This window comes from Corythoichthys intestinalis, chromosome 20 (assembly GCF_030265065.1).
Source record: "Corythoichthys intestinalis isolate RoL2023-P3 chromosome 20, ASM3026506v1, whole genome shotgun sequence".
NCBI classification, from domain to species: domain Eukaryota; kingdom Metazoa; phylum Chordata; class Actinopteri; order Syngnathiformes; family Syngnathidae; genus Corythoichthys; species Corythoichthys intestinalis.
In genome coordinates, this window is record NC_080414.1 from 11,547,365 (window position 1) to 11,560,534 (window position 13,170).

At 38.3% G+C, this 13,170-nt stretch overlaps 1 long non-coding RNA gene across 1 annotated transcript in view; it reads left to right on the top strand.

Annotated features, from left to right (window-relative positions):
• Positions 1-442: 442 nt before the first annotated feature.
• Positions 443-13,170, top strand: part of LOC130908496 (uncharacterized) — a 66,412-nt gene continuing 53,684 nt past the window's right edge. Inside the window, exon 1 of the long non-coding RNA XR_009061605.1 lies at positions 443-539. This is a non-coding gene — a long non-coding RNA (uncharacterized LOC130908496). The remainder of the gene's footprint in view (positions 540-13,170) is intronic.

Genomic DNA, 13,170 nt, shown 5'->3' on the forward strand with positions numbered 1-13,170 from the left:
CAGTTGTTTTAGTGTATGAACAGTGTCAAATTGTTTTAGCTTGGCAGCATTGAAGAAATGCAATTGGACAAAAAAAAAATATTAGAGATGCTAGCTTCTGCATTACATGCAAAGCTACCATTAAAAATATCAAAAATGCTGATTGCATGAAAACTAAAGCATATAGAAAAAAAGTGATGGAAGGTTTTATATCAGGAAATTGTAAAAAAAAAAAAAAAAAAAAAAAAAAAAAAAAATTAAAATAAAACATTGTCGTGGCGAAGAAAGCGGCAAAAATCCAGCTAGCAATTTTTTCCACTTTCTTTATTTTCTATAACTTTTCCTTTCCTGTCTCTACACTGACTCACCTTTTTAGAACTTTAACGTAGTTACCCCTGGTGCCACTAGGATGAGCGCCACTTAAGAGTTGGCCCCTAATGCTCCACTGATGGGGATTGGAAATCAGGTGTGTATGTCAGCACTCTTATCGGTAAGGGAAATCAGGTGTGTCTGTAACCACTCATACAATATGGCGATGGCAGAGCACAGAGATGTTGCTGGTGAGTTTGCAGACTTCTCCCATTCCAATGAAAACCAAATGAATGATAAGGCTGCTAAAATAAGAGCTTTTATGAGTTTAGAAGTTGGAGAGCTATTGGCTGATGGTTGTTAATTTAGGTTTTGAGGCAGCCTGTGTTATGTTTGTAATTGATCATAGTGGCCTGAGACTGTGCCCTTTGTTTCTGAAGGTATTTTCTGTTGAAATTTGAATGTTTGAATCTGCGTTTTCCTTAAAAAGCTTTATGGCATCTTCTCTAAGGCCTTCTGAGTGGTCTGTCCGAAGTTTCTTGTGTCATTCTTCCACTCTCAGCTTTTTGAAAAGCCTATCGATCAGGGATGGCATTCTTTTGCTTCAAAGGTGCAACCAGACCGATTGGATCATAGTCTGGCTAATTGCCTCAATAACTCCATATTCAGTAATAGTTAGGTGTCTCCAGCTTTATCTCCTCTTCACGAAGATGCCTGCCGGTTCTCATTTTCTTCTTAAAGAGTTAAAAGAGCTAGAGACTCATACAACAGTAAATAGAAAAATAGAAGACAAATATGTTGGCCAGTGTTATAAATTTTGTAAGTCTATGGTGGTCAAGTTAGCATAGGCATTTCTTTGTTGTTTTTCTCTTCTGTCTGCTTCCTTCCTTTCCGTCATTCCTGTTTGCTGCTTTCTCCTAATAAAACATAATGAACAACCACAATGAGAGTAGTGATCCCTCGTTTTTCAATGTTAATGTGGACCCCCCCTTTGGGTTAATTGAAATCCGCAAAGTAGAGGTGTAGCTTATTTACTTTTTTTTTTTTTTTTTTTTTTTTTTTTTAAGGGCTGTCAAAATTATCGCGTTAATGGGCGGTAATTTTTTTTAAATTACATTAAAATATTTGACGCATTTAACGCACATGCCCCGCTCAAACAGATTAAAATGACAGCAGTGTCATGTGCACTTGTTACTTGTTTTTTGGTGTTTTGTCGCCCTCTGCTGGCGCTTGGGTGTGACTGATTTTATGGGTTTCAGCACCATGAGCCTTGTGTAATTATTGACATCAACAATGGTGAGCTACTAGTTTATTTTTTGATTGAAAATTTTACAAATTTTACTAAAACGAAAACATTAAGAGAAGTTTTAAAATAAAATTTCTTTAAGTTGTACTAACATTTATCTTTTAAGAACTACAATTCTTTCTATCCATGGATCGCTTTAACAGAATGTTAATAATGTTAATGCCATCTTGTTGATTTGTTATAATAAGCAAATACAGTACTTATATATCCGTCTTGTGCCTTTGCTTTCCATTCCAACAATAATTTACAGAAAAATATGGCATATTTTATAGATGGTTTGAATTGCGATGAATTACAATTAATTTTTAAACTAACTCGATTAAAAATTTTAACAGTTTGACAGCCCTATTTTTTGGGTTTTTTTCTTTTTGGGGTGTATTCAATGTTTTCGATTGTGCATTGGGAAGAGATACATATTAGACATGATTTTTCCCTTTTTTCTCCAATTTTTTTTAAATGCTTCATTGAGTGAGTCAAATCAACTCATGCTGCTTAGAACAGCACACAACACAACACATTGAGTTGCCATAACACACTTCAGCCAATACTTAACAAGTTAAACGAGTCGGCGCCTTTGAAAGGTAGTACTCTTGCAAGTTCAAAGCAGCTCGCTTGTCACTCATTGTTAACTTTAACAAGCTGCAGCTACCTGGTGAAAAAGAAAAACTTAAGGAGGGAGAGGCTGTACGTGATCGGATGGGGCATTTTTATAAAACCCTGCATTTATTTTGTAATTGGGGAAAAAAAATCCCCGATTGACTGAGGGTGCGATGTTTGAAGCGTGAAGTAGCGAGGGATCACTGTATATCAAACTCCCATGTGTTACATTAAAATTGGTAAGACCATAAGGAGACTCGGATTCCTGTTCTACGTGTCTAAGCAGCTGAACAAGACCGGTTAAAAATAAAAAAAAAATTAAGGCTAAAGACTGGTTTTGGCCTCGAGACCACATTTTAAGCGTCTTAGTTTTTGTCGGTCTTAACTCACAAAAAGTTTTTTTGTGAAGACCAGTAGTACTTCCAACTTTAACCATCTCCGAAAAGTCTTCAGTTCTGTTCTTAGTAGAGATGTCCCGATCATCAGGTCCGAACACGTCATTTTCAAAGTATCAGAATCGGCAAAAAAATATCGGCCATGCCTTTTTAAAATATATATACATATATATATATAATTTTTTTTTTTTTTATTAAATCGTTTTCTAATTGTATTTAACATTAGACATATTACTCATCCAGAGTCTTTAGTTTAGGCTTAAGGTAGGGTTATCAAATTTATCCCGATAACGGCGGTAATTAATTTTTTTAAAAAATGTATCACGTTAAAATATTTAACGCAATAAATGCACGCGTTGCACGACCCACTCACACATTGTCGCGCTCAATCTGTAATGGCGCCGTTTTACCTATATAGAGAGATAAAAGGCAGCGTAAAATGAGTAGAGTGAATTTTGGCAGCTTTTGGAGCCTTTTTTTAATTGGCTAAAGCCTTACAATCCCTCTTCCTACGATTAGAAATATCATGGGAAGCAATGTGGGGAAGAAAGGTAGTAGTTGATCTTTTTCTTAACACCCTATGTTATTTCCCAACGCAGAGAAGATACAGTGGGGAGAACAAGTATTTGATACACTGCCTATGGGAAAACCCATTAGCAGTGTATCAAATACTTGTTCTCCCCACTGTATATCAATTGGTACCACGACGCACAGTCATGGTTGCACTTCCCATCATGCATTTGGGCAGAAGTTAAATGGCTACAGTATCATTTACTGAAAGCTCAACAAATACACTAGATGGCAATATTTAGTCACAATATACAAAGTCACATTTATCCTTTCAGAATTACAAGTCTTTCTATCCGTGGATCCCTCTCACAGAAAGAATGTTAATAATGTAAATGCCATCTTGAGGATTTGTCATAATAAACAAATACAGTACTTATGTACTGTATGTTGAATGTATATATTCGTCTGAGTTTTATTCATTTTTTTCTTAATGCATTGCCAAAATGTATATGATCGGGAAAAATTAACGGGAATGATTGGAATTGAATCTGGAGCAAAAAAAGCAATCGGATCGGGAAATATCGGGATCGGCAGATACTCAAACTAAAACGATCGGATCGGGAGCAAAAAATCATGATCGGAACAACCCTATTTCTTAGGTCTTGGGTTTTTACCAAGAATTATTGTTCCAATTAGGTTTTCAAGCCAAGGTTGGGTTTTCACGTTAAGGTTTGGAAAAAAAAAAAAAGTTTTTATAGCCTTCACTGTCTGTTTTTTCCTAAAAAAGCATAGGACTTTAGTGTACATGGCAAATCATTCTCCCAATCTCAAAAACATTAAATCGACAACCAAACGACTGCATATCAGCTTCCTCCTGCTGTCTTAATGCACAAACAAAGCTGCGCATACAACACGTCGGACTCTTGCGACCGCTCGCTCTCAGCTGGGAAGCGATATGATATTTCATATATGTGCGAGAGATACACTATGTTGATGGCCGGCCTAGCAGGTACGGCGCCCATGAATAAGCCATGAGCCCGCCCAGGCGTCATTATTCAAGCTCAGCTGTTTTGTCACACGGGCGTACCATGTTTGCCTTTCAAAACGTTCGCTTCTCTGGAAGCGCTCCTATTGTGACTCATAAGTCCGTCACACGTGTGCCGACACGAGCGGCCGTGACTCTGTTTTTATTATTTTTTTCTTTTTCTCACGTCGCCAGGCGCTTATTAGGCCCGATGCGGTATAAAACACGATTTGATTGGACTTAAATGCGCGTGGTGAGTCGTGAGTGGCGCCAGGGTCACTTTAAAAGCTTTGCTGCCTCTTTTCATTAAAGCCGAGTCAACTCAGAGGGGACACTAACACAAACGCGTCGTATCACACAATTACGCACAACAACACACACAGTGGACAGTCAGTACACGCGGGCAAACTAATGAGATCCAAAGCGAGAGCCCCGCGAAAACACTGCATATTAAAAAGGGATTACGGCGGGGCCTTGGCTAATTCATTCCGTGACCGCAAAACACTTGTACCACAAATCAGGGTTTCTCCATTGAAATGATTGGAAATGGCATTAATAAATTACTGCGGAAAAAACTGTGTTTTTGTGTTAATCCTTTATATTGAACTCACTGACTGCCATTGACAGCGCTAGAAGTTCCAATTCATTTGGACTGGGCAAATGAACAACTTCTGCCAAAGCAGTCAAATTCAAAGCATGGGCATATTTATTACCTTTGACCCTTTCTCTGCTCTTCATACCACCTACGGTGCAAATTTAAATTAAATAGGCTAATTTGTTGTGGAATTATAGCAAAATTTTTCTGACCTTTGACCTCATTGCCCTATAATTTTTATCAAATGTTATAATTTATTTTCTGACCGTTGTGACCTTTGACTTCATTGCCCTAGAATTTAATCACCTGTTAAGCAAATTTTGTAATAATTCTTTTTCTTGCCTATGACTTAGGTCTCATTGCCCCATAATTTAATCACCTTTTCCAGCAAATTGTAAAATAATCCCTCTATTTATTCTTAATGTTGAACACAAACATGCAAACATACAAAAGAAATAAGCTAATTTGTTGTTAAATTATAGCAAAATTCCTTTTCTGACCTTTGACCTCATTGCCCCATGATTAAATTTTAAATCAAATTTTATAACAATTCATTTTCTGACCATTGTGACCTTTGACCTCATTACCCTATAATTTAATCACCTTTTAAGCAAATTTTATAATTCTTTTTCTGACCATTATGACCTTTGGCCTCATTGCCCCATTATTTAATCAACGTTTCCAGCAATTTTATAATAATTCCTCTATTCTTAAATTATGTTGAACACAAACATGCGAACAGACACAATAAATAAGCTAATTTGTTGTTAAATTATAGCAAAATTCCTTTTCTGACCTTTGACCTCATTGCCCCATAATTTAATCACATTTTCAATCAAATTTTGTAATTTATTTTCTGTCCATTGTGAACTTTGACCTCATTGCCCTATAATTTAATCACCTTTTAAGCACATTTTATAAATCTTTTTCTGACCAATATGACCTTTGGCCTCATTGCCCCATTATTTAATCAACTTTTCCAGCAAATTTTATAATAATTCCTCTATTTGTTCTTAAATTATGTTGAACACAAACATGCGAACAGACACAAGAAATTTGTTGTTAAATTGTAGCAAATTTCCTTTTCTGACCTTTGACCTCATTGCCCCATAATTTGATCCCATTTTAAATCAAATTGTATAATTCATTTTCTGACCATTGTGACCTTTGACCTCATTGCCCTACGATTTAATCACGCTTTTAATCAAATTTTATAATAATTCATTTTATGACCTTTGAGACCTTTGACCTCATTGTTCCATTATTTAACTACCTTTTCCAGCCAATTTTATAATTTATTTGTTCTTGAATTATGTTGAACACAAACATACAGACATAAGAAATCGGAATCCATAAGCTCCGCCTTCGATAGGTTTCACCTAGGGGTTGGGATGAAAATTAACTCTCGAGTGATATTTGGGCCATAATTGAAGTGTTTGTTTTTATTCTTGTTCTATTAATATTTTCTAAATTTATAATTTTACAGTGCCACTCACTTCATTGGCACGCCTTCAATTTTTGGTTAGCATTATCTTTAATATGTCTTCAGAAATTTAACTTTACAATCATTCATTCATCTTCTGAACCGCTTATCCTCACTAGGGTCACGGGGGTGCTAACAACAACAGCTAACAACGGGCAGGAGGCAGGGTACACTCTGAAATGCAGTCACAGCCAGCCAGACTTAAACTTTACAGATATGTGTAATTAACATATTTTAGTTGGAGGTCAAAGTGGTTTAACAAAATAATAAAATTGTTGCTGTATTATTAGTTTCACATAGAGGATGAAGATTCCATCCAATTAGAGCTTGCAACATTGAGGCAACATCATGGAAATTCTGACAACTATTAATGGTAGTTTGAATCTTAACAACAACTGAAGTGCAAATGAAAGTGTAATTCAGCATGACCAGATGGTTAAGCACAAGAACATTGAGTTCCCCAGAGTGGCACTCTTACTCGTTACATTTCACCTAAGAATGATGTCAATGAGTTTTTATTTTATTCTGTGTTCACTCATCAAGTTCCGTTTGGAGTGGTTATCTGGGAGCTTCAAGCTAAGGTTAATGTTTCCAATTTGGGTTATAAAACATGATTAGGTTTGAACTTTAACTTTCCAACCAATTGTTTATAGATTCAATCCCGATAGTTTTTCATGTAATACATCTGGTTTCCAGTGTTATTTAGGGTTTCAAGACCGGATTTGATCTTTAAAGCCAGAGTTTATGTTTTACGCCAAAATTGGTGTTCCAAATTTGAGTTTCAGGCCTGCGTCAAGTTTTTAAACCAAGGTTAGAGTTTGAAATTAAGGTTTCATGCCTGAAAAGTTTGCCTGTACAGGAGAGTAGCTCCTGTGTATAGTGAAAACCAGAATATCAACCACAAAGTCAAGATTGTTTCCATACGTGTTGCCTGAGGAACGCACAACTCCCTCTGGAGGACATCTTTGATCTCTGGCCTCATATTGTTTGCCCGTCACAAACAAACAAGCACTCGCTTGTTTAGGGCCACGCCAGGTGGAGGAACAACGTAGGTCCAAGGAAGAGATGGATCCTTATGAAAAATTAAGAGGACAAAAGACAGCACTGGACAGAGAGCGCAGCTGACGGGCACAAAGTCCACAAAGGTCGTGCGGACGCAACCGGAGCCCCGAAGCTTTGAAGCCGTGGAGCCGGTGGCGCGAGGGGACGACGGCGACCGCCCCTGCCTTGCTACCGCCCACCAAGATGTTATAAAAAATGTAAAAGACGCATGAATAAAAGATGGCGAGCATCCGTCCAAAGCAGATGTGCACTGGAAGGCATAGTTGTATGTGTGCTGAACGCGGCTGCCGAGATGGAAGAATGAAGAAGAGGGATTGCTTCTCCTCAATAATTGATCGCTTTTAAAGACTTAAACAAGTAAAAGCTCATTGATCTGCTCAAGTGAAGAGATCGGATGAGGGGAGAGGGGGCGAACTTGGCGAGAATTAGCATTAGCCATGTTTAGGTTTGCCAGTTCACTTAAGTTTCTTTTCAGAAACGGAATTTGCGATAAAAAGGATTAAAGCAGTATTTTTACTAGGGTTAGGGTTACGCTAACGTCTAGATTGCTTGTAATGTCAAAAAAACTTTTAATTAATTTAAAAGTCCTTCAAATGGATTGGACATCTAGTGCCGTCAATGACGGCCAATTAACGTATTGGGCCGAATATAAGACAGCCCTGATTATAAGACGACCCCCTCTTTTTCAAGACTCAAGTTTGAAAAAAGACTTTTTGAACACAAAATTAATTTTTATACAGAAAAGCATTACAGTACATCTGAAAAATGATTCTAACAATATATTTGAGAGAAAAAGCATGTTATTTTGCCTCATTCAAATCTTAATATCTGAACCTTGTGTGTGTAAAGTGCAATCTCATTCGTAAATGTATGGCTTCTGGTTTTTGAAATGTAAATAAACCAATCTATTGTGATAAAACAACAAAATTGCAATAACTGCATTAACCATCAAAGTGAAGTCTAACTGTAGTCTTGAAACAAATCTGAATAAGGAAAAACATTGCAATAAAATACAAACTGCTTAAACGAGAGTAGCCGAGATCTGTCATGACAGAACATTGCTTCAATGATATCTGGTGCCATCTAGTGTCGTAAATGGGTATAATGCCAAGACCGCGAATATAAGACGACCCCCTCTTTTTCAGTCTTATTTCAATGCAAAAAACACTGTCTTATATTCGGGCCAATACGGTAATCAACTTGCGCGGACGTTTAACGCCAGCTTGATGAATCCATTCACATTTCATATGCAGTAAATATCTTGTTGGGTTGGCATGGTCTTTCAGAGGACAAAGAGGTAAGCCATTTTGATATTAACTTATTTTTTAGCGTGATGTTGTGCTGTGCTGCTTCTGTCTGATAATATTTGACTGCCAGCGTTACCTATTCTGTTGTTAAACAAACTTTAGTATGATATATAAAAAATATAGAATTAAGATTTGTTATCAATGAAAAAATGAAAGTTCGTTGGCTGTCACTGAGTGGCATTTGCGATCGCTACACAAATGTAACAATATAAATTACCCCCAAGAACGGTCAGAGACGTAGGACAACCAGAGGATACAATATATAAGAAAAACAGGGCTCGTGGTAAAGGATAGCTTGTTGAAACAGCAGTATGTCATTGTCAGTCGTGTAAGAAAAAGGTGTCAATAAAAAAGCTAAGGCTATGCTAAGGTCGGCTCGTCTTTTTTGGCTTTTTCAGCCCTCGACACTCTAGCCATCTCTTTAACTGAACATTTTTATGTTCTTCCAAATCTTTGCCAGTGAATTTGGCACCAGGGACATCATTTTTGGAGAGAATTGGTAGGTTTAGCTCTGTAAACATCTCCTTCGTACACGATTTCCATTCATTTCCTATTGGGGACAAACGGGAGCGTATCCTTCCTTAGCAACAGTAGCTAACGTCATGAATATTATTGAGCGGAAGTGACGTGTTGCTTGCGGTTCGCCATTCCACGATGACGAAAAAATAAAATTTAAATACGTAAACTAAAGTGCAGTCACATTCGTAAATGAATGGCTTCTGGTTTTTGAAATGTAAATAAACCAATGTATTGTGATAAAACAACAAAATTGCACTAACTGCATTAACCATGAAAGTGAAGTCTAACTGTAGTCTTGAAACAAATCTGAATACGGGAAAACATTGCAATAAAATAATACAAACTGGTTAAACGAGAGTAGCTGAGATCTGTCATGCCAAAACATTGCTTCAGTGATATCTGGCGCCATCTAGCGTCGTGAATGGGGAGAGTAGCTGAGATCTGTCATGACAGAACATCGCTTCAATGAGATCTGGCGCCATCTAGCGTCGTGAATGGGTATAATGTCTAGACTGCGAATATAAGACGACCCCCTCTTTTTCAGTCTTATTTCAATGCAAAAAAACACAGTCTTATATTCGGGCCAATACGGTGGTCATGTTCCTCTACCTTCATGTTAACTGTCGTAAGTAACGTATAATTTTGAATATCAAATCATTTCCTGTTTTTACTTCATCACTCTTGGTTGATCGAAATGGGTTAGTTTATTTGTGTGTCTAGCGAGAAGTACCTCACTCAAGGACTTGTAAACACTTGGCAGTTAACATTAAAGAACAGAACGGCATACTTTGCCCACCCCTGGATTAGGGGGTTTAGCGGTGAACGTCTAAGAAGCTAAATATAAGAGCTGGACTGTGTTTAAAGGTCTGGATGCTGGCAGGAGAAGCGTCACTGGATCGTACTCGGTTGGCCAGCAGCTGGCCTGGTGGGGCGTCTGCGCGACAAGTGGCGCTCTCGTTGGCCCTACTCACGAGGCGGACGTGATCGACAGCAAAAACATGAGCTAGTGCTCATCAAATTCCCTTTGGAGGATGCGGAATATCAGTAGTTTAGAGTAAACCTTTCAAGTGAGGTTTTCAAGTCATGGTTAGGATTTCAGTGGTACCCTTTCCTGTCCCTGCAAGCGTGTTTGTTCTAATTGTCACCCGCTGATGGGATCGAGAGCATCAAACAGCTTTCCCGTTTGTGCTTCATGACAGCCGACATCTCGGCAAGCATCAGGGAAGCTCATCCAGAATCCTCCCTCCTTCATCCCCCCTTGAGGTTCCGTTCCAACCCAACTAATGATCATTTGTATCCACACCAGCTGGAAAGCACACAGAGGCTCCTTCCAACGTTGCCGACCTTCCTGGTGACTTTCCATCCTCGATAAATGTTCAGAACATGAAGACAGAGCCAAAAAGAAGTAAAAAATTACATTAACGATGAGGAAAGGAAGTTAACGTAATGGACTGTTTGTGGCTTTTCCGCAAAACTAAGACATACTCTGGAAAGCTAGTTTTGTAGTAGTGCTAGATGCATTTACACTAGAAATGAATAATTTAAAAAAACACTCTGATCAATTGAATACCGTATTTTTCGGACTATGAGTCCCAGTTTTTTTCATAGTTTGGCTGAGGGTGCGACCTATACTCAGGAGCAACTTATGTGTGAAATTATTAACACATTATAATATCATTTCACATGTTCTTTTGGTTTTTTGGAGTGACACTGATGGTTTGGTAAACGTGTTAGCATGTTCTTGATAGCTATGTTATGCTAACATATCGGCCACGTTCGCGTTCTGCCTTTGGCAATGCGTGTTCAATTGTATTAGTCTTTTTTATATTGAAATGCATGCTTTTAGTTTGTGGCGCTTTCACGTCCAAGTGGGGGCGCACTAGCACTTGTTCAGACGCCAGAAGAAGACTGACAGCTACGCAGCTCTGAGTGAGTGGGTGAGTTAACGAGAGAGACAAAAACACAGCAGCAAACCTACGTTCATTGTTTTTGCTTGTAAAATATCTCTACAGAGGCAACACCTGTGTGTATCATCTTTTCTGCTGTTGTTGTGTGTTTTCCACCTGCGATTGGACACTTGGAGCCAGTTGTGTGGTTGTTTAAACGATGTGCTAATGCTAGCAAACGCATGCTGACTGTTTGTGTCATTGCTATAATAGCAGCTAATTATTATTACGTTGATGCGAACCTGTTTGGGATCGAGGACGAAATGGATTTGTATTATTTCTATTTTTAGTTTCACTCTTCAAATGATGATGTCATAGCGACGGCCAAAATAAAGCCAGCAACTTATCCGGACGTCCAGCATCGTCATTTGGGAGTTTAGCTCGCTGTATAGCCAGGACCGAGCCGTAGCGTCCTGGTGAGGACAGTACATTCGAATTTCGTTGTTCATGCATCATGTAACATTATCATACTGTAGACTTATTCAACATGTTGTTCTCTATTGTATTTTTATTTTAAATTGCCTTTCAAGATGACATATCTGTTCTATGTGTTGGATTTTATCAAGTAAATTTCCCCCAAAATTGCGACTTATACTCCTGTGCGACTTGTTTTTTTCCCTCTTCGTAGGGCATTTTATGGCTGGTGCAACTTCTACTCAGGTGCGACTTATAGTCCGAAAAATACGGTTTATCATGAGATAATGGCCATATCCAGAAGTCGACAATAGCCGTCTTCTGTTTTTACACTTTCAGCAGAACACTAACTGAACGTCCACTGTTGTCAGCTTGACCTCCAACCACCGCTGTTACACCTGATCCAACAAATCGGATTGCGACCATCCAGAAGTTTGCAGTTTGCGAGACTCTCGGAGGAAATGGGCTCCCCGCGGCTTCTCCTGATGCCGGCGCGATAGTAAGGATTTACGGGTGGACTCTGGTGATTAGCCACAGGCCAGATGGGAACACGGAGGGCAATCACTGCTGGCAGTCACACAGCTGACAAATATGGACACGCACAAACAAACTGTAAAGCTTGGGTGTTGGACTGTGATTTGGCACTTCACATGAGTTGTAAGTTAGCGTGAAAGCTTGCCTGATTTCCTTGATTTTGATGAGTAGGCTTTACAAACAAATTAGATCAGGGAGAACAAGGGTATTCGCTTGACTTTAATATCGTAATATTATGCTAATTTGTCGTATGTCCTTGTGAAGATTTTTTTTCTAGCAGAGGTACACTATTCTGACGACTATCTTTTTTTTTTCTAAAAAAAAACAAAACAACAACAACAACAAATGAACATATTTGTTATCTTAACTCATTCACTCCCAGCCATTTTCACCGGAGCAAGGCCCTTCGCTCCCGGCCGTTTTACTGGATTTTGACTGATTTTGCAAGGCCCACAGAAAATTCTGTTCTATTGCTATATAAACATGGAACCCACCAAAAGAAAGATTAGACTCTTCTTTCAGCAGAAAAAAAGTGAGTTCATATCTTTTTCCATTCTTTAGAAATCAGCATTAGAAAATAGATGTTTGAGCAATTTTCCAATTTCTGATGAAAAAACTGAGAAATTGAGCTTTTTGTGAAAGCATACATTTCAAATATAACTTTGACTTATACACAGCTGTTTTTTTGCTTTGGTTACATCCCAAACATCTGAATGTTTTCCTTTTTCAAAATAAGATAAACAACAAGACAAATAGAGCTTTTGATAGCAAAGTAACAATTTATTTACACATAACTAACTGAAAGATGACGCTGTTAAAATACGGGTAAGAGTGCCAACTAGCGTCTTCCTCGACACACATATTCCACGTGTCTTATGCTTGCATTTTATGCTCGAGCGCTCCTGGCGGTCGTTAGAAAAATTGATAAATTGGCCGCATCATTGCATACGCCGCAGGATTCAAAATGAGGGAAAAAAGTAGCGGCTTGTAATCCGGAATTTACGGTAAATCTGAGAATGATCAGTTTTCTCTCTGCTCCATATAAGCAATATTTCAACATTGCTTACACGGCCGAGAGTCGGGGCAAACTGCCCGTATGTGTGTGTGACATGCACGAACAGTGCGTGCATGCTATTGATCCATATACTTTGAATATAAGCCTAAACGGGGATTATATATGCCTGTAGAAG